The sequence below is a fragment of the Thamnophis sirtalis genome, unplaced genomic scaffold (assembly GCF_051295495.1).
Source record: "Thamnophis sirtalis isolate CommonGarterSnake01/CBP01778 unplaced genomic scaffold, rThaSir2_p1.2 scaffold_7, whole genome shotgun sequence".
NCBI lineage: Eukaryota > Metazoa > Chordata > Lepidosauria > Squamata > Natricidae > Thamnophis > Thamnophis sirtalis.
Genome location: NW_028261387.1, coordinates 95,769,813 through 95,790,055, shown reverse-complemented (window position 1 = coordinate 95,790,055; position 20,243 = coordinate 95,769,813). Strand labels below are relative to the sequence as shown.

Sequence of the window (20,243 nt, the reverse complement as noted above, 5' to 3'; positions counted from 1 at the left end):
ACATACATACATACATACCTTTCTTTCTATCCATATCTATCCATATCTATCTATCCTACCTACCTACCTACCTACCTACCTACCTACCTACCTACCTACCTACCTATCTTCTATCTATCTTCTATCTATATCTATCTATCTATCTATCTATCTATCTATCTTATCTATCTATCTATCTATCTATCTCCCTCCCTCCCTCCCTCCATCCATCCATCCATCCATCCATCCATCCATCCATCCATCTATCTATCTATCTATCAATTTATCTCTGGTCATCTGTCACCTGTCACCTATCATCTATCACCATCTATCATCTGTCATCTCTTATCTGTCACCTATCATCTATCACCTCTCTCTCTCTCCATCTATCTATTTATCATCTACCATCATCATCTATCATCATCTATCACCTATCTATCACCTATTTATCTTATATCTAATCTAATTTCCTCCTGTTGTCTGTTTGTATCCATCCATCCATCCATCCTATCATCTATCCACTCACCCATTTCTCTATCCATATCTGTCTGTCTGTCTACTCATCTATTATCTCTGTGTCTATCTGTCTGCCTATCTACATCACCTACTGAATCTCTCTCTCCTCCCAATCTATCATTCCCATGTGTCTGTCTGTTCATCTATCTATCTGTCTCCCTCTCCCCCACCCTCCATCTACAGTACTACAATATCTCTTCTCTCAACCCTTCTACCATGAATGATCTGAGCTCACCCAACTAAGCTGCTGAAATTTCCCCAAATTTTGCCTAGATAACACCGCTGGGTCTCAGGATGGCCTGGGAAGAATATGGTGTGGAGGCAGCCCCTGGCCCCCCTGGATGGATCCTTAGACCCCACCTCTCTCCCCTCCTTTCTGCCAGCTTACCTTGGAGGCAGCTTGACGGTAAAACCAGACATAAGCTTTTTGCAATTATTAAGGACCAACTTGAGGTCACCAGGTTTGTCTTGGATGATGGCCAGGTCTGCAGTGATGTCCACATCCACGGCGATAGTCCGAAACAGCAGCCTGTTGAAGACAAATAGGGAAGGCGTCAGGCCTGCAGCCATCTTGTCTTTTGGGTCTTCGGCCTCCACACTTTCTATTCTTCTACTAGGCATTTTCTATGGTGGGAAAACGAGAGGGGGGATTGTACGGAGTGAGATGCAATGCAGCCATAAAAACATTCCTTTCTAGAAAGCCAAGGTCACCCTTTGTCTCTGCAACCGACCGGAACTGGATGGGTGGAAGCTGCCAGCGTGGCAGTGGGAGATTGGACCATGGGGTGGGCCTGTGATTGTGGGGGCAGGATCTTGAACTTACAACAGGGTGGGGAAAAACTGGGAAGCCTTCAGATAATATACAATTGTTGGAAACGCATCAAGGGAGGAGCAACCTGGAATTAGGGAGAAACTCTACTTCTCTGTAGAGAGCCAAGGTGGCGCAGTGGTTAAATGCAGCACTGCAGGCTACTGCTAGATCAGCAGGTCAGCGGTTCAAATCTCACCGGCTCAGGGTTGACTCAGCCTTCCATCCTTCCGAGGTGGGTGAAATGAGGACCCAGATTGTTGGGGGCAATATGCTGACTCTCTGTAAACCGCTTAGAGAGGCCTGAAAGGCCTATGAAGCAGTATATAAGTCTACTGCTATTGCTATATTGCTATAACTTTCTAACAATGAGAATAATCAACCAGTGGAAGAGCTCGCCTTCAGAAGTTGTGGGTGCTTTAAAAGATGCTTTTAAGAAGAGATGGACAGCCACTTGTCTGAAATGGTATAGAGTCTACTGCTTGAGGAAGGGGCTGGATTAGAAGACCTCCAAGGTCCCTTCCAGCTCTATTCTATTCTAATTCTTATTTCTGGCCACCAAGCTGGTTTATCAATTAAAATATCCCTCTCTGTACCAGTGAGAGAACACGTTCAAGGGAGAATGGTGCCAAGAGATCTGTTGGTTTGTTGAGGTTCTCCAGAAGCTCATTGTAACAGACATGGCTCCCCTTCCTTCTATTTCCCCCCACAACGACCTTCTGTAGGCGCCTGGGCTGAGAGAGAGTGACTGACCTCTTCTAGAACTTGATAGCCAAGAGTGGACTGGAACCTCTATGAGTGAGGAGAGAACTATGAGGGAACCCAAGTCTCCTTCATCTTGATCCAGCAATTTCCTCAATACTCCCTCTTGAATGAGAGGGAGAACTCAGCCCAAATCTCTCAGGAAGCTTCTCCGGCTAAGATGGAGACCAGAACCTGGGTTGTCACAGAGAAGAGGGATGGTGGTCAACCTATTCTGCAAAGCACCTGGGGGCAGGACAAGAAGTAAGAGATGGAAGCTCATGAAGGAGAGAACCAAATAAGAATCAAGAAGGAATTTCCCCATCAGTGAGAACAATTAATCAATGGAATAGCTTCCTTCCAGATGTTGTGGGTACTCCATCACTTGAGGGTCTCAAGAAGAGCCTGGATGACCATTTGTCCAGATTGGTATTCCAGGGCTTGAACTGGAAGACCCTCAAAGTCCTTTCCAACCTTACTCTATTTTTTTATGTCCTGTCTCTCTCCTCAATTGGTCCAGTTCCCCTTCTTCACTCCTCCTTATTGAGTCTTCAGTAGAGATGGAGAGATACTCATTACGAGTAGTCACCAAGGAGATCCCACATCTATCAGGGGAACAATAGCAATAGCAGATTTTTATATACCGCTTCATAGGCCTTTCAGGCCTCTCTAAGCGGTTTACAGAGAGTCAGCATATTGCCCCCAACAATCTGGGGTCCTCATTTTACCCACCTCGGAAGGATGGAAGGCTGAGTCAACCCCTGAGCCGGTGAGATTTGAACCGCTGACCTGCTGATCTAGCAGTCAGCTGAAGTGGCCTGCAGTACTGCACTCTACCCACTGCGCCACCACGGCTCCCAACAAAATCCCGACAAAATCTGGGTCTCTCCCCATTCAAGTCCAGACCCTTCCTCACTACTTCGGCTGGGCGCCTCACGGGCATCCTGCCATCAAAAGCTGGAAGGGGGAAAAGGGAAGGACGAAAGGAGGAAGAAAGGGGGAAAGATGAAAGGCCAATAAAGGTTTGTGTGTACGCGATTGGAATTTGGGAGAATGACAGATGATAAAACATTCTCTTTGTACTGCCCTGTTTTTTCGAAAATAAGACCTCCCAGAATAATAAGCCCAATTGAGCTTTTGGGCACATGCTCTAAAATAAACCCTCCCTGAAAATATCGCAGCACAGCAGCAGCCATGAGGTGACCACGCTCCCCACCTCCTCCTGCACCTCAAAAATAATAAGACTTCCCCGAAAATAAGGCCAAGCGCTTATTTCGGGGGTCAAAAGAAGACCCTGTCTTATTTTCAGGGAAACAGGGTACCAAATCCCCCAGCCGGGCACCCTGAGAAATATGTGGGTTACCCCCAAACATTTCAGAGTTCTCAAAGCATCTTGGCGAACTCTGGTCTGGAAACGGACTGCTCATGGCAGGGGGGGGGGGGAAGGAGGGATGAGCTGGGGGGAAACCTACACCTTATTTTTGTATCTAGTGAGCCTGGGAGATTTCAGAGCCGGTTCGAGTTTACTGCAACCAACATCCCTAGTAAAAGAGCCGTTTGCTTTAAACCAAAGGGAGTCGAGGGTTTCTCTTTTCCAAGGGACCAGATTGGGGCAGGCCTGACAGCCCTTTCTCCCTCAAGCAAGTTCACCTAATGACTCACCCTGGCAATTTCATGACGATCTGCAATTGGAAGTTGAGGATTAACCGCGTCCCGGGTACCATCTTCCACGATCCTCTGATAAAATGAATGTTCAGTAAATTTTGCCTACGAAGGGAAGGAAATAAAGAGAGTAAGAGGAAAGGGGGGGTCACTCCAAAATTGCCCTTGGCTTTTCAAGTTGCCTTCACCGGTCCCCCTCGTTTCTATCTGCCAAGGGATCCCCTTTGCTCGATAAGGGAAGGGATCTATCAAGTGATCATCTTTCGATCGGAATCTCACTTGTCACCTGGGGAGGTCTACCGGTAGTCCTCGACTTATGACCAAAACAGAGCTCCAAATTTCTGCGGCTAAGCGAGATGTGTGTTAAGGGAGTTTTGCCTAATTTTGCGACCTTTCTTGCCACAGTTGTGAAGTGAATCACTGCTGTTGTTAAGACAGGCACATGGTCGCTAAGTGAATCTGGCCCCCCTATTGACTTTGCTTGTCAGGAGGTCGCAAAAGGGGATCACGTGACCCTGGGACACTGCGACCGTCATAAGTACATGCCAGTGGCCAAGGCGCTGAATTCTGATCACACAACCACGGGAATGCTGCAACGGTCGTGTGAAAAATGGTCACTTTTTTCATATCATTGTAACTTCGAGCAGTGGTGCGGTGGTCTAGAGGTGGAGCTCTCGCCTCACAATCCGGAGGATTGTGAGTTCGATCCTAGGTAGAGGTAGATATTTCTCTCTCTGGGAACAATGAGAATATATCTGCTGAACAAAACTCCTCATGGGTGACAGGACAGCAGCCGGCCAGTAAACAGTCCGCTATCTCTATTCAGTTGCCCAGACTTCACCCCGATGCAAGGGATTAAAAGAAGATGATGATTATAACTTCGGTTCTAAAATGAACTGTGATAAGTTGAGGACTACCTGTAGTAGCATCTGTGTGATTTTTTTTTTAACAACCTCACATTCAAATCAGCCGCCACGAGGCTGGCGTGAATAATGGAGTTCCACTCCGCGTGGAGAATCAGCTCGTCCTGCACTGTGAATTATCTCGAAATAATCTTCTTTATCTGGAGAGAAATTTATGATGCTTTGCTCACCGGCATCTTCTAGTCTCTATCTAGACACACGGACTTTCCAGGTGAGGGATTATGTCTGCAGGAAACAGCCGGGCGTTTTCTCACCCTCCATGATCTGATTTATTTTTCCCAGCTCAAAACGCGAAGGATATTTTTCAGTGAAGAAAACAATGCGAAGCCGTTCCGAGCCGTATATCGAAAGATGCTTCCCATAACTTTCTCCTGCATCTCCCCTGCAATAAATCCCACCCTTCTCAAGCAGATGTTCCCCTGATGTTTTGGGACTCCTCAGCCGGCAAGAATTCAAGGAGCTGAAATTCAGGCGGCTTTGAGTGGGAGGAGACCAACAGGCCATCCTGAACTTAAACCATTTGTTTACCTGAACTCTAGCCACTGCGACATCCCCGTGGTCATGTGATCAAAATCCAGATGCTTGGCAACTGGCTTCGTATTTGTGATGGATGTAGCCTCCCGGGGGGGGGGGAGTTCACATGATCCCCGTTTTACAACCTTCTGACAAGTGAAGTCAATGGGGAAGCCGGATTCCCTTCACAATCATGTTACTAACTCAAGAGCTCGCCTTCAGAAGTTGTGGGTGCTTCTTGGCTGGAGGTCTTTAAGAAGAGAACGGACAGCCGCTTGTCTGAAATGGGTCTCCTGGGCGAGCAGGGGGTTGGCCTAGAAGACCTCCAAGGTCCCATCCAGCCACTAGGATGGATAGATCGATGGTAGATAGATAGATAGATAGATAGATAGATAGATAGATAGATAGATAGATAGATAGAAGATAGATAGAAGATAGGTAGGAAGGTAGGAAGGTAGGCAGGATAGATATGGATAGATATGGATAGAAAGAAAAGAAAGAAAGGAAGGAAGGAAGGTAGGTAGGTAGGTAGGTAGGTAGGTAGATAGATAGATAGATAGATAGATAGATAGATAGATAGATGATAGATAGATAGATAGATAGATAGATAGATAGATAGATAGATAGATAGATAGATAGATAGATAGATAGATTTGTTTCGTTTCGGTTATTGGTTTGTATGCCGCCAGGAGGGTAGTAAGGGTCTGGATCTCCACGGGGAGCTCGTTCCAGAGGTATAAATAGATAGATAGATAGATAGATAGATAGATAGATAGATAGATAGATAGATGGATGGATGGATGGATGGATGGATGGATGGATGGATGGATGGATGGATGGATGGATGGATGGATGGATGGATGGATAGATAGAAGATATGTAGGTAAGTAGGTATGATTGATAGATAGATAGATAGATAGATAGATAGATAGATAGATAGATAGATAGATGGATGGATGGATGGATGGATAGATAGATAGAAGATATGTAGGTAAGTAGGTATGATTCATAGATAGATAGATAGATAGATAGATAGATAGATAGATAGATAGATGGATGGATGGATGGATGGATGGATGGATGGATGGATGGATGGATGGATAGATAGATAGAAGATATGTAGGTAAGTAGGTATGATTCATAGATAGATAGATAGATAGATAGATAGATAGATGGATGGATGGATGGATGGATGGATGGATGGATGGATGGATGGATGGATGGATGGACAGACAGACGGACAGGACTGCTTGCCTCCAGAAATTGTGGGTGCTCCATCACTGGAGGCTTTAAAAAGAGACTTGTCTGAAATGGTATAGAGCCTCGTGCTTGAGCAAGGGGTTGGACTAGAAGACCTCCAAGGTCCCCTGAACTCCATTCTGATTGATTAAGAACTGCAGTGATTCATCTCCCAACTGTGGCAAGAAAAGTCGTAACACAAGGGAAAGCTCGCTTAACAACCGTCTTGCTTTTGGGCTCAATTGTGGTTGTACGTTGAGGATTACCTGTGCCTGTGTGAGCAGGTAGGGATACCGAGGGATGCCCCCGGAGCTACATTTGGAAGGACAGGTGAGGCGGCAGTGGCCTCTTGGTCCTTATCCACTCACCACTGGAATGGCTCTCCGCGGCCTCTGATTCCCAGTAAGCTGAGGGCATCTGTCAGTCCAAGAAGACCGTTCTGACCCGTCAGGAGATCAAGAAGTTGCTTCTGATTCAGAACTCCATTCAGGAGACCACTAGCTCCAGGTAGGACTCCATTGGTTATATTGAGAAGACCCCCAACACCCCCCAGAAGACCTTCATCCCCACCAAGGACACCACCAAGCACGCCTTTGTCTCCACCTCCCAGGACACCTCCAAGAAGTCCTCCATCGCTTTTGTTTCCACCTCCCAGGACACCTCCAAGAAGTCCTCCACCTCCAAGGGCATCACCAAGAAGTCCTCCACCGCCTTTGTCTCCACCTCCCAGGACACCTCCAAGAAGTCCTCCACCTCCAAGGGCATCACCAAGAAGTCCTCCACCGCCTTTGTCTCCACCTCCCAGGACACCTCCAAGAAGTCCTCCACCGCTTTTGTTTCCACCTCCCAGGACACCTCCAAGAAGTCCTCCACCTCCAAGGGCATCACCAAGAAGTCCTCCACCGCCTTTGTCTCCACCTCCCAGGACACCTCCAAGAAGTCCTCCACCGCTTTTGTTTCCACCTCCCAGGACACCTCCAAGAAGTCCTCCACCGCCTTTGTCTCCACCTCCAAGGACACCACCAAGAGGTCCTCCACTGCCTTTGTCTCCACCTCCAAGGACACCACCAAGAAGCCCTCCACCGCCTTTGTCTCCACCTCCAAGGACACCACCAAGAGGTCCTCCACTGCCTTTGTCTCCACCTCCCAGGACACTTCCAAGAAGTCCTCCACCGCCTTTGTCTCCACCTCCAAGGAGACCACCAAGAGGTCCTCCACCGCCTTTGTCTCCACCTCCAAGGAGACCACCGAGAAGTCCTCCTCCTGTTCCAAACAAGCCTGTGTTGAGAAGAGAATGGTTCCCATTAGTCTTTTCCCCATCAACAGGACTTGCATTAATCAGACCTTCTGGATCCAAGTCTCCCTGATGTCCCGCTCTGGAGGGAAAGTTTTATTTCTTCCTTTTCTCTCTAGTTCAGTTCTCAGCAGCTTGAACTCAGGTTTCCATGGTGTACCTGATGGATGGTCCTCTCCACCATCTGCTTGGCTCCTACAGCCTAGCACCAATCATCATCCTCTTTTAATGACCCCATAATCCCTTGCAGGGTGAAGTCTGGGCAACTGAATGGAGCTAGCAGAATTTTTGCTGGCTGGATGCCTTTCTTGTCGCCAATGCAGAGTTTTGTTTCAGCAGATATATTCTCATTGTGCCCAGAGAGAGAAATATCTGCCTCTTCCTAGGATTGAACTCACAGCCTCCTGAGTGTGAGGCGAGAGCTCTACCTCTAGGCCACTACATCTGCAGCCTAATGCTATTACCTATTTGACTATCTATGCGTGCATGTGTCAGGCCTGCAATTACATTCCTTTTAGACATTTTGGCCTGCCACACTTTCTCTTATTTCATTATGCTGTTTCTTTAGTATAGTTGATGGGAGGGGGGAATAGACAGGAGTAGGATTGTGGAATGTGTTGTTTTCATTCTTTACTAGAAGCCAAGGTCATCCTTTGTCTCCGTACTTTGACACCCGACCGGAAGCAGCTGGGTGTTGATGACAGCGTGGAAGAAGAAGATTGGACCATGTGATGAATTGTGGGTGTGGGGACAAGATCATGAACTTTTGACTGGGTGGGATTCTGGGTGGGATTCTGATTATAGAGCCGAGGTGGTGCAGTGGTTAAATGCAGCACTGCAGGCTACTTCAGCTGACTGCAGTTCTGCAGTTCGGCTGTTCAAATCTCACCGGCTCAGAGTTGACTCAGCCTTCCATCCTTCCGAGGTGGGTGAAATGAGGACCCGGATTGTTGTTGGGGGCGATATGCTGACTCTGTAAACCGCTTAGAGAGGGCTGAAAGCCCTATGAAGCGGTATATAAGTCTAACTGCTATTGCTATCTATCTATCTATCTATCTATCTATCTATCTATCTATCTATCTATCTATCTATCTATCTATCTATCTATCTATCATCTATCTATCTATCTATCTATCTATCATCTATCTATCTATCTATCTATCTATCTATCTATCTATCTATCTATCTATCTATCTATCCTCTATATCTATCTATCCTCTATATCTATCCTCTCTATCTATCCTATCTATCTATCTATCTATCTATCTATCTATCTATCTATCTATCATCTATCTATCTATCTATCTATCTATCTATCCATCCATCCATCCATCCATCCATCCATCCATCCATCCATCCATCCATCCATCTATCTATCTATCTATCTATCTATCTATCTATCCTCTATATCTATCTATCCTATCTATCCTCTATATCTATCTATCTCTATCAGATAGATAATCTATCTATCTATCTATCTATCTATCTATCTATCTATCTATCTATCTATCTATCTATCTATCATCTATCTATCTATCTATCTATCTATCTATCTATCTATCTATCTATCTATCTATCTATCCTCTATATCTATCTATCCTATCTAGGTGGCGCAGTGGTTAAATGCAGCACTGCAGTTCAGCAGTTTGGCTGTTCAAATCCCACCAGGCTCAAGGTTGACTCAGCCTTCCATCCTTCCGAGGTGGGTGAAATGAGGACCCGGATTGTTGTTGGGGGCGATATGCTGACTCTGTAAACCGCTTAGAGAGGGCTGAAAGCCCTATGAAGCGGTATAGAAGTCTAACTGCTATTGATGTCATTTCCAGAATTGGGATTAACACAGACGTGCTAAGATGTCTGCTCTATTAAATTGGAACTTTAAGGATCGTTTTGCCTTGGACTCTGATTTAATTCTACATGATACTTGGAACGCTGACAGCATGTAGGTAAGCACGTATGTATGTATTTATGTATGCATGTGTTTGTTTGTTTTTTGTTTTATTATGCTGGTATTCCACCCTTTGTAATATTTTTGTTACCAACAACTCAAGATGGGAAACATATCCAACCACAATTCTGATGTCCCCCATCACAATATTCTTGCATGGTGGGGTTGGGACGAGAGAGATTGATTGGCCCCAAATCACCAAGCTGGCTAAGGTGGGAACTAGAACTCACTGCCTTCTGGTGTGATTGATCCAAAGTCACCCAATCAGCTTTCATGCCCACGCCAGAACTAGAGCTCCCTGTCTCTCGGTGATTGGCCGAAAGTCACCCAGCTGGCTTTCATACCAAGACAGGACTAGAACTCACAGTCTCCTGAGGATGAGTGCAAAGTCACCCAGCTGGCTTTCATGCTTAGGGTGAGACTAGAACTCACTGTCTCCTGGTGATAGGCCCAGTCACCCAGCTGGCTTTTATGCTCAAGGCGGGACTTGAATTCATAATCTCCAGTTTCTAGTCTGGTCTCTTAACCATTAGATCAGTGTTTCTCAACCTTGGCAACTTGAAGATGTCCGGACTTCAATTCCCAGAATTCCCCAGCCAGCGAATGCTGGCTGGGGAATTCTGGGAGTTGAAGTCCGGACATCTTCAAGTTGCCAAGGTTGAGAAACACTGCATTAGATCAAGAGTCTCTAAACTTGAGAACTTTCCAAAGTGGACTTCAACTCCCAGCATGGTTGGCTGGGGAATTCTGGGAGTTGAAGTCCACAAGAGTTAAAGTTTAAAAACCGCTTGCACCAGACTAAACCAACTGTCTAATGAAACCTCAGCATGGCTGTCTAAGGAATTCTGGGAGTTGAAGTCCACACACACACACCCTCAATTTGCTGAGATTATGAAACCTATCCTGCCCGGAAGCACAAAAAATATTGGACAAAAATTTGGAAATGGGTGCAAGAAATTACAGGAGAACAGATAAAATACAAACCCGAAATCTTTCTACTGGGAATAATCAAAGGGAAATATACAAAGAAAATTAAGTACATATTAACACATCTGCTAACTACAGCTAGAATAGCATATTTGCCCAATGCTGGAAACAAAACAATACCCCCTCGGATGAATTAGTGATAAAAAAAAATCTTTGGATTGTGCAGAGATGGACAAATTCACACTGAAATTAAAAGATAAAGAAGAGTCGGAATATTATGAAATTTGGAACAATTGGTGCAAATGGCTGCAAAACAGGAATAAAATTAATTAAGCCAAAAAAAAAACTATATATAAATATATATATATATAGAACTGTGTATAAAGTGTGTAAATATAGAAGCCAAATAGTATATACATTTACAGGTATGACATGTACAGGTATGACATAACAATGTTGATGTAATGACTGTAAGCTGTTGTAGAAAGGGAAATAATAATAATAATAATAAATAATAATAAATCTGCAAGCAAAAAGAAAAAAGAAAGAAACCTATCCGGATTGTAACTTTCGTTTTTTATATATACTCTTATTTACAAGCCTTATGCAGTTTGGAATGTCTGCTTTGATGTTTTGGAAGAAATTATTTCTTGCTTAAATATAATTAGCTATAAGCTTAGTGTCAGGTTTCCGAAAGATGCCCTAATTGATTCACGAGCCTCGAGCCGAGTTTCAAAAGAAAGCCAGTCATTTAACAGGAGCACCATTTCGGCAATACCGTATTGCAGTCAGATCTAAGCCTCATTTGAATTATAGCTTAACTTTGGCCCTGTCCCTCCCCTCCCCTCAGTCTGTGTCATAAATCACATTTCCCAATGAGGTGCACTCCTCCCAAGCCTGCTGAGATCCGACTCTAGCTGAAGGTATGCGTGGAATGCGCTCCTCCACCCCCTCTCCTCACCACGGCAAAGTTTTTTCTGAAAACACCACAGCAGGAGATACTTAGTCTTGACCTCCTTATCCAGATACACCCATGGATGCAAAGGCAACATTCCTCTCCAGGATAAACCATTGTTCAATCGTGGTTTTAGTCTGATGGAATCTGCCCAGAGGAGAAAAATGCCATTTCAGGGAATTCCTTGAAAATTTAACTTACCCCTTCGAGTCCTTGCAGAGTTTAAATCTTGGAGGCTGCTGAGCCCAAGCGCTGGTCCTAGCAAGCAGCAGAGGAGGGCCATGCAGATGACCTCAGCCATGGTCAAGGTGGACATCCTGAACGAGAAGGAAGGAAAGGATGGGTGGAGATGATCTGGATGGGTTCTCGGCATGTGAAGACCTGGGGACACCTATGGAGATTCTCCCGTCACCCAGGTTGTCCCAAAGGTGCTTTTTCAAGAGGCAACTGGACTTTCCGGTTCTTCTTTGAAGGCGTTTTTGCTTCTCACCCAACAAGCTTCTTCAGCTCTGACTGGATGGCGGGAAATGGAAGGATTTATATTCCTTGCACACAGCTGGTCATTTGCATCCTTTTAGAGAGTCCTTGAGACCTCTTGGAGGTTTACCTGTGTCCTCGGAGGTCACCTGAGGGGTGCAACTACAACACAGTCCTTTTAGGAGTTCCAAGAAAGCTCCACACTCGTTTGTAGTATTCAGGAGACCCTGAGGATAAACCTCCAAGTGGCCTCAACGTTCCTCAAAAAGGATGTAAATGACCAGCTTTGTCTGCAAGGAATATAAATCCTTCCCTTCCCCTCCATCCAGTCAGAGCTGAGGAAGCTTCTTGGATGAGAAGCGAAACGCCCTAGAAGAAAAACCATCAAAGCCACCGGCTGGCATCTGCTGACCAGAATTAATGGCTGCCTTTAACAACTTCTAAGCCAGTCTTTCTCAACCTTGGCAACTTGAAGATGTCCGGACTTCAACTCCCAGAATTCCCCAGCCAGCATTCGCTGGCTGGGGAATTCTAGGAGTTGAAGTCCAGACATCTTCAAGTTGCTAAGGTTGAGAAACACTGTTCTAAGCTGTGGGCTCAACCTCAAAACCATGCCAAAATCAGGAGTCATCCTTTCTGCTCAATTAAGGAAGTTGGAGAGGTTTGGAAAATGGGACACAGCTGGCTACAGAGATGTTGTAGAGTGATCGGTGCTCCATCATTGGAAGCCTTCAAAAAGAGTTGGGTTGGCCATTTGTCCAGAAGAGTTGAGGGTCTCCTGGTTGAGCAGGGTGTTGGACTAGAAAACCTCCAAGGTACCTTCCGACTCTGTTGTGTTGTTCTGTTCTGTTCTGTTCTACTCCTGTTCTGTGCTGTTCTGTGCTATTCTGCTTTTCTCCCATTTTCTGTTCTATTCTTCTCCTGTTGTGTTCTGTTCTGCTCTAATATGCTTTCTGTTCTGCTCTGCTCCTGTTCTGCTCCTGTTCTGTTCTGCTCCTGTTCTGCTCTGTTCTGTTCTACTCCTGTTCTGTTCTGCTCTGTTCTTCTCCTGTTCTGTTCTGCTCTACTCTACTCTGCTTTCTGTTCTGCTCTTCTCCTGTTCTACTCTGCTTTTCCATTTTCTGTTCTGCTCTTCTTCTGTTCTGCTCCTGTTCTGTTCTATTCTGTTCAGTTCTGTTCTGTTGGCAGGACAAGAAGTAATGGGTGAAAGCCCATTAAAGACAGATCCAATTCTGGAAATAAGGAGGAATTTTCTGATTATGAATCGGGGGAACAACTCGCCACCCAGAGTTGTGGGTGCTCCATCGCTGGAGGCTTTCAAAAATAGATTGGACAACCCCTTCGCCCAGGATGGTAGAGAGTCTCCTGCCTTGGGCAAGGGGTTGGACTACAAGGCCTCCAAAGTCCCCTCCAACCCAGTTATTCCATGATTCATACTCTGTGATGGTTGACCAGCAAGTGAGAATTCAAACTCTCTTCTTCTAACTGTCCATCGAAAGTTATTCTTATTCCCTAATTCCACTATTCTCTTCTAATTGCCTCAACAGTAAGGGCAGATAGCAATAGCAGTTAGACTTATATACCGCTTCATGGGGCTTTCAACCCTCTCTAAGCGGTTTACAGAGTCAGCATATCGCCCCCACAGTCTGGGTCCTCATTTCAGATAGATAGATAGATAGATAGATAGATAGATAGATAGATAGATAGATAGATAGATAGATAGATAGATAGATAGATAGATAGATAGATAGATGATAGATGATAGATGATAGATAGATAGATAGATAGATAGATAGATAGATAGATAGATAGATGATAGATAGATAGATAGATAGATAGATAGATAGATAGATAGATAGCAATAGCAGTTAGACTTATATACCGCTTCATAGGGCTTTCAGCCCCCTCTAAGCGGTTTACAGAGTCAGCATATCGCCCCCAACAACAATCCGGGTCCTCATTTCACCCACCTCGGAAGGATGGAAGGCTGAGTCAACCCTGAGCCGGTGAGATTTGAACCGCCGAACTGCAGATAACAGTCAGCTGAAGTGGCCAGCAGTACTGCACCCTAACCACTGCGCCACCTCGGCTCTAGTAGATAGTAGAATACGATCTGATTAACCTCAATTAGCCAACTACCTGCTGAAGTTTCCCCAAGGGGATGGGCGAGAAGGGGGGAATTTTCATGGGAGGCCCTTCCCTCCCAAAAGATGAAGCCCACCCCCCCAATGTGAACTCCATTGGCCACTGTCTTTTTCCAGAATTTTCTTTTCAGTTTCCCAGTTTTAGCCCGCAGCCCTGGGATTTCCTGATTGCCTTCTTTCCAAGTCCTAAGCTGGACCAGCCCTGCTTAGCTTCCCAAGATCAGTCAGTCCAGCTAATGGCATCTGGTGCAGAATATTCCACATTTTCCTCTCATTTTCATCCATGTCTCCAGCAGGTTAATTAAGGCCTTTTAAAGAAGGAGAGGAAGATAATTCTCCCTCAGATGTTTCGATGCCCCGCTGTTTAATTTAAACCGACGGTATTTTGTCCCCATCATCGGAGAGCCTTTGAAATCCTTCCGGTTATTAATTCACCAACGCCTTTCGAATTAATCTGCCACCTTTGCTCAAAACTTCTGCTCAGGCAGAACATTTAATCAACACTTCACAGTTGCACCCCCCTCCATCTGCCTTTGTAAGTTTGGAGGTGATTAAACTGGGCTTGTCTCTTTCTGCCTCTGCTTTTGATGCAAATTCAGCACCTTTGGGGATAGCAATAGCACTAGCAGTTAGACTTATATACTGCTTCACAGGGCTTTCAGCCCTCTCTTAAGCGGTTTACAGAGTCAGCATATCGCCCCCAACAACAATCCGGGTCCTCATTTCACCACCTCGGAAGGATGGAAGGCTGAGTCAACCCTGAGCCGGTGAGATTTGAACCCCTGAACTGCAGAAACAGTCAGCTGAAGGGGCCTGCAGTTACTGCACCCTAACCACTGCGCCACCTCAGGATGGTGTGGGGCTTAGAATATAATAGAACAGTGTTTTTCAACCTTTTTTGTGCAAAGGCACACTTTTTTCATGAAAAAAATCACGAGGCACACCACCATTAGAAAATGTTAAAAAATTTTAACTCTGTGCCTATATTGACTATATATAAAGTGTTTTTCCCACGGCACACCTTACACTATGTCACGGCACACTAGTGTGCCACGGCACAGTGGTTGAAAAACACTGTAATAGAATAACAGAGTTGGAAGGACCTTGGAGGTCTTCTAGTCCAACCCTCTGCTTAGGCAGGAAAGCCTACACCACTTCAGACAAAGGGTTATCCAATCTCTTCTTCAAAACTTTCAGTGTTGGGGCATTCACAACTTCTGGAGGCAACTTCTGTTCCACTGGTTAATTGTTCTAACTGTCAGAAAATTTCTCCTCAGTTCTAAGTTGCTTCTCTCCTTGATTAGTTTCCACCCATCACTTCTTGTACCACCCTCAGGTGCCTGGAGAATAGTTTGACTCCCTCTTCTTTGGGGCAACCCCTGAGATATTGGAAGGGCTGCTATCATGTCTCCCCTAGTCCTTCTTTTCATTAAACTGGACATACCCAGTTCTTTATATGTTTTTGTTGCTCTTCTCTGCATTCTTTTTAGAGTCTCCACATCTTTTTTACATCGTGGCGACCAAAACTGGATGCAAATATTCCAAGTGTGGCTTTACCAAGTGATTTTAACCCTTCACGTGATCTTGATTCTCTCCCTCTGTTGATGCAGCCTAGAAATGTGTTGGCTTTTTTGGCAGCTGCTGCACACGGCTGACTCATGTTTAAGTGGTCATCCACTAGGACTCCAAGATCCCTCTCACAGTTACTACTATTGAGCAAAAGGTGCCACTTATACTATACCTGTGCATTTCGTTTTTCTTGCCTAAATGTAGAACCTTACTCTTTTCACCACTGAATTTCATTTTGTTAGATAGTGCCCAATGTTCAAGTTTGTCCAGATCCTTCTGTATCTTAAGCCTGTCTTCTGGAGTGTTGGCTATTCCTGCCAGCTTGGTGTCATCTGCAAATTTGATGAGTTCCCCATTTATTCCCTCATCCATATAATTGATGAAGATGTTGAAGAGTACTGGGCCCAAAACAGAGCCTTGGGGTGCTCCCCTGCATATTTCCCTCCATGAAGATGCAGTTCTATTGAGGACTACAGGCTTGATGAGTCAGAATCTCTCCCCCCCGCCCGAAAGATCGATTCAGTCACAACCCCCTGTGTGAGTTGCATGGACGGGACCCATGAATCAAAAATTTTTGCCCTTATGAAAAGGTTACAGCCTTAATTGGTTTATGGATCCTTATCCACACAACCTTGTGATTTGGTTTAGATGGTTGATGCCTTCCTGTGGGCCTGTCTTTGTGGGGGGGGGGTCTGAAAGGGGGGAAGAAACCCCAGGTGCCCCTGAGCTGTGCCCCTTTTAGAACATGGACTTGACCATCAAAGATGATGAGAGGACCGGAGGCTAAAACACATGAAGAACGGTTGCAGGAATTGAGTATGTCTAGTTTAATGAAAAGAAGGACTAGGGGAGACATGATAGTAGTGTTCCAATATCTCAGGGGTTGCCATAAAGAAGAGGGAGTCAAGCTATTCTCCAAAGTACCCGAGGGTAGAACAAGAAGCAATGGGTGGAAACTAATCAAGGAGAGAAGCAACTTAGAACTAAGGAGAAATTTACTGACAGTTAGAACAATCAATCAGTGGAACAACTTGCCTCCAGAAGTTGTGAATGCCCTAACACTGGAAGTCTTTAAGAAGATGTTGGATAACCTTTTATCTGAAATGGTATAGGGTTTTGTTGTCTAGGCAGGGGGTTGGACTAGAAGACCTCCAAGGTCCCTTCCAACTCTGTTATTCTATTCTGTCTAATGAAAAAGATAGCTTCCAATATTTGTGGGGCTGTGCCAGGGAAGAGAAGGTCAACCTATTCTCCAAAGTACTGGAAGACATAAGAAGAAGCAAGCGTTGGAGACGCATCAAGGAGAGACGCAACCTGGAACGAAGGAGAAACTTCCTCACAGTGAGAACAATGAACCAGTGGAACAGAAGTTGCCTCCAGAAACTGTGGCTGCTCCATCACTGGAGGTCTTCAAGAAGAGATTGGACAACCATTTGTCTGAAATGGCATAGGGTCTCTTGCTTGGGCAGGAGGTTGGACTAGAAGACCTCCAAGGTCCTTTCCAACTCTGTTATTCTGTTCTCTACTGAGATACTTCTGACAGGACCTAAATTACACGGGAGGGTCTTCTGCTGGTGTCTCAGCCTCCTTCAGTGGAGGAGTATCTCAACCTCCAGTTGTTCGGTGGAACAACCTGCCTCCAGATGTTGTGGGTGCTCCATCACCGGAGCTCTTCAAGGAGAGTTCCATTAGTCTGGAATGGTATACAGTCTGCTGCTTGGGCAGGGGGTTGGACTAGAAGACCTCCAAGGGAGACGGGGAACCCCATACAGGGAAGGGCTGAGGAATATAGCCAGTTCTTGGCGGACAAAATTGCTCGGTTTCGATCGGAACTGGACTCCACCCCTGCAGATCCAGCCGGGACACAGGGGAATAACTTGGTAGACCATCTCTGGGTTGAGTTTCAGGATGTTGCCTCTGGGGATGTGGACAAGGCTATGCGAGCTGTAAGTTCCTCCACCTGTATACTGGACCCGTGTCCCTCTTGGCTGACTGCCAACAGCAGAGAGGTGACACGAGGCTGGATCCAGGCGGTTGTCACCGCCTCTCTTCGGGAGGGACACCTCCCCACCGCACTTAAGGCGGCGGTGGTGAGGCCCCTCCTGAAGAAACCGTCCTTGGATCCAGCAGTTCTTAACAACTATCGTCCAGTCTCCAACCTCCCCTTTCTGGGGAAGGTTGTTGAGAAGGTGGTGGCCTTACAGCTTCAGCGTACCTTGGAGGAAGCTAACTATCTTGACCCCTTCCAGTCTGGCTTCAGGCCCGGTTACAGCACTGAAACCGCTTTGGTCGCATTGACCGATGATCTCTGGAGAGCCAGAGATGGAGGCTATGCATCCATCCTGGTTCTCCTTGACCTCTCAGCGGCTTTCGATACCATCGACCATGGTATCCTTCTGCGACGACTGCGGGAGGTGGGGGTGGGCGGCACTGTTTTACAGTGGTTCTCCTCCTACCTCTCGGACAGGTCGCAGTCGGTGTTGGTGGGGAGGGAGAGATCGTCCCCGAGGCCCCTAACCTATGGGGTGCCGCAGGGTTCGGTTCTGTCCCCCCTGCTATTTAACATATACATGAAACCGCTGGGCGAGATCATTCGGAGGCACGGGATTAAGTACCATCAATATGCGGACGATACGCAGTTGTATCTGTCCGCCCCGTGCCAACTCAATGAAGCGGTGGACGTGATGAACCGGGGCCTTGAGGCTGTTAAAGACTGGATGAGAGCTAACAAACTGGTACTCAACCCGAAAAGACCGAGTGGCTGTTGTGTTTTCCTCCCAAAAATTTGGTTAACGTTCCATCAATCAGGCTGGGGGGGCAAAATCTATTCCCCTCAGATAGGGTCCGCAACTTGGGAGTCCTCCTGGATCCACAGCTGAGTTTTGACCACCATCTGTCGGCTGTGACCAGGGGGGCATTTGCCCAGGTTCGCCTGGTGCGCCAGTTGCGGCCCTACCTGAACCGGGAGGCTCTCACAACAGTCACTCGAGCCCTTGTGATCTCTAGGCTGGAATACTGCAATGTGCTCTACATGGGGCTGCCCTTGAAGAGCATCCGGCGACTTCAGCTAGTCCAGAACGCGGCCGCGCGAGTGATCATGGGCGCACCACGGTTCGCCCATATAACACCAATCCTCCGTGAGCTGCGCTGGCTACCTGTTGATCGTCGGGTGCACTTCAAGGTCTTACTTACCACCTATAAAGCGCTCCATGGTAGTGGATCTGACTATTTGAGAGACCGCCTCCTGCCAATTACCTCCCTGCGTCCCATCAGATCGCACAGAGTAGGCCTCCTCCGAATTCCATCCGCCAGTCAGTGCCGACTGGCGACTACGCGGAGGAGAGCCTTCTCAGTTGCAGCTCCGACATTATGGAACAACCTCCCCGTGGAGATCCGTACCCTCACCACAGTCCAGGCCTTCCGCACAGCCCTCAAGAACTGGCTATCCCGTCAGGCCTGGGGATAGGATTACTCTCACCCCGCCCGAATGTTGAGTGAATGTTGTGTTTTTATGACCAATTTCCTTTAATCACGATTTTTTTTTCTTTTTAAGTTTTGTCTTGCACCCCCTTCCCTTTATTGCTGTAAGCCGCCCTGAGTCCCCTCAGGGAAAAGGGCGGCATATAAATTGCAATAAAACTAAACTAAAACAAACTAAAGGTCCCTTCCAACCCTGTTATTCTATGTTCTCCAGAGCTTTAGTCCTCAAAACCCCCACTGAAAAATGACTCTCCTGCCTGCTTCTTCTGCTCACCCACCTTCTGCTCTGTCTGGTCCTAGGAGAAGAAACCGAATGGACTTACCTGAGAGTCTTCAGCTTTGGTAAGTAGGGTTTCCTTGCCGCTGTTCTTATATAAGCAAGCCGTGGGCAGGTAGAAGAGGGTTGAATTTGAAACCTCTCAGCAGGATTGTTTCCTCCTCGCGTGGCTTTGTGCAAGTGTGCAAAATTGAGTTCTCCCAGGACAATTTTTTTCTTCAACAAAGTCAGGGGTAAACCAGCTCCTCGTTGAGTGACAGTGGCTAGAGCAGTGTTTCTCAACCTTGGCAACTTGAAGATGTCCGGACTTCAACTCCCAGAATTCCCCACCCAGCGAATGCTGACTCTGTAAACCGCTTAGAGGGGGCTGAAAGCCCTATGAAGCGGTATCTAAGTCTAACTGCTATGGCTATTGCTAAAGTAGACCACAACCTACTTCTTGGTGAGCTGGAAAAAAGGGGGATAGATAGCATCACCACCAGGTGGATTCGTAACTGGCTGACAAACCGTACTCAATGAGTAATCCTTAATGGGTCTATGTCTACACGGAGGGAAGGAAGCAGTGGGGGTACCATGAGGTTCCATCTTAGCCCAGGACTCTTCAATATCTTCATCAATGACTCAGATGAGGGAATAGAAGGGGAACTTACCAAATTTGCAATGGTGTAGGGTCTCCTACTTGGTGGGGCGGGAGGGGGGGTTGGACTCGATGACCTACAAGATCCCTTCCAACTCTCTTAATCTGTAATCTGTAAAAAAAAAAAGGGGGGTTGCATTAAACGAAGCCAGAC

General features: G+C 46.3%; 1 long non-coding RNA gene across 1 annotated transcript; it reads right to left on the bottom strand.

Moving 5' to 3' along the window:
• Window positions 1-890: 890 nt before the first annotated feature.
• On the bottom strand, window positions 891-6,872 carry LOC148044805 (uncharacterized). Its single transcript, XR_015697418.1, has 3 exons — window positions 6,750-6,872; window positions 3,707-3,811; window positions 891-1,024 (listed from the first exon to the last, which is right to left on the bottom strand). It is a non-coding gene; the product is annotated as an uncharacterized LOC148044805 (long non-coding RNA).
• Window positions 6,873-20,243: the final 13,371 nt, after the last annotated feature.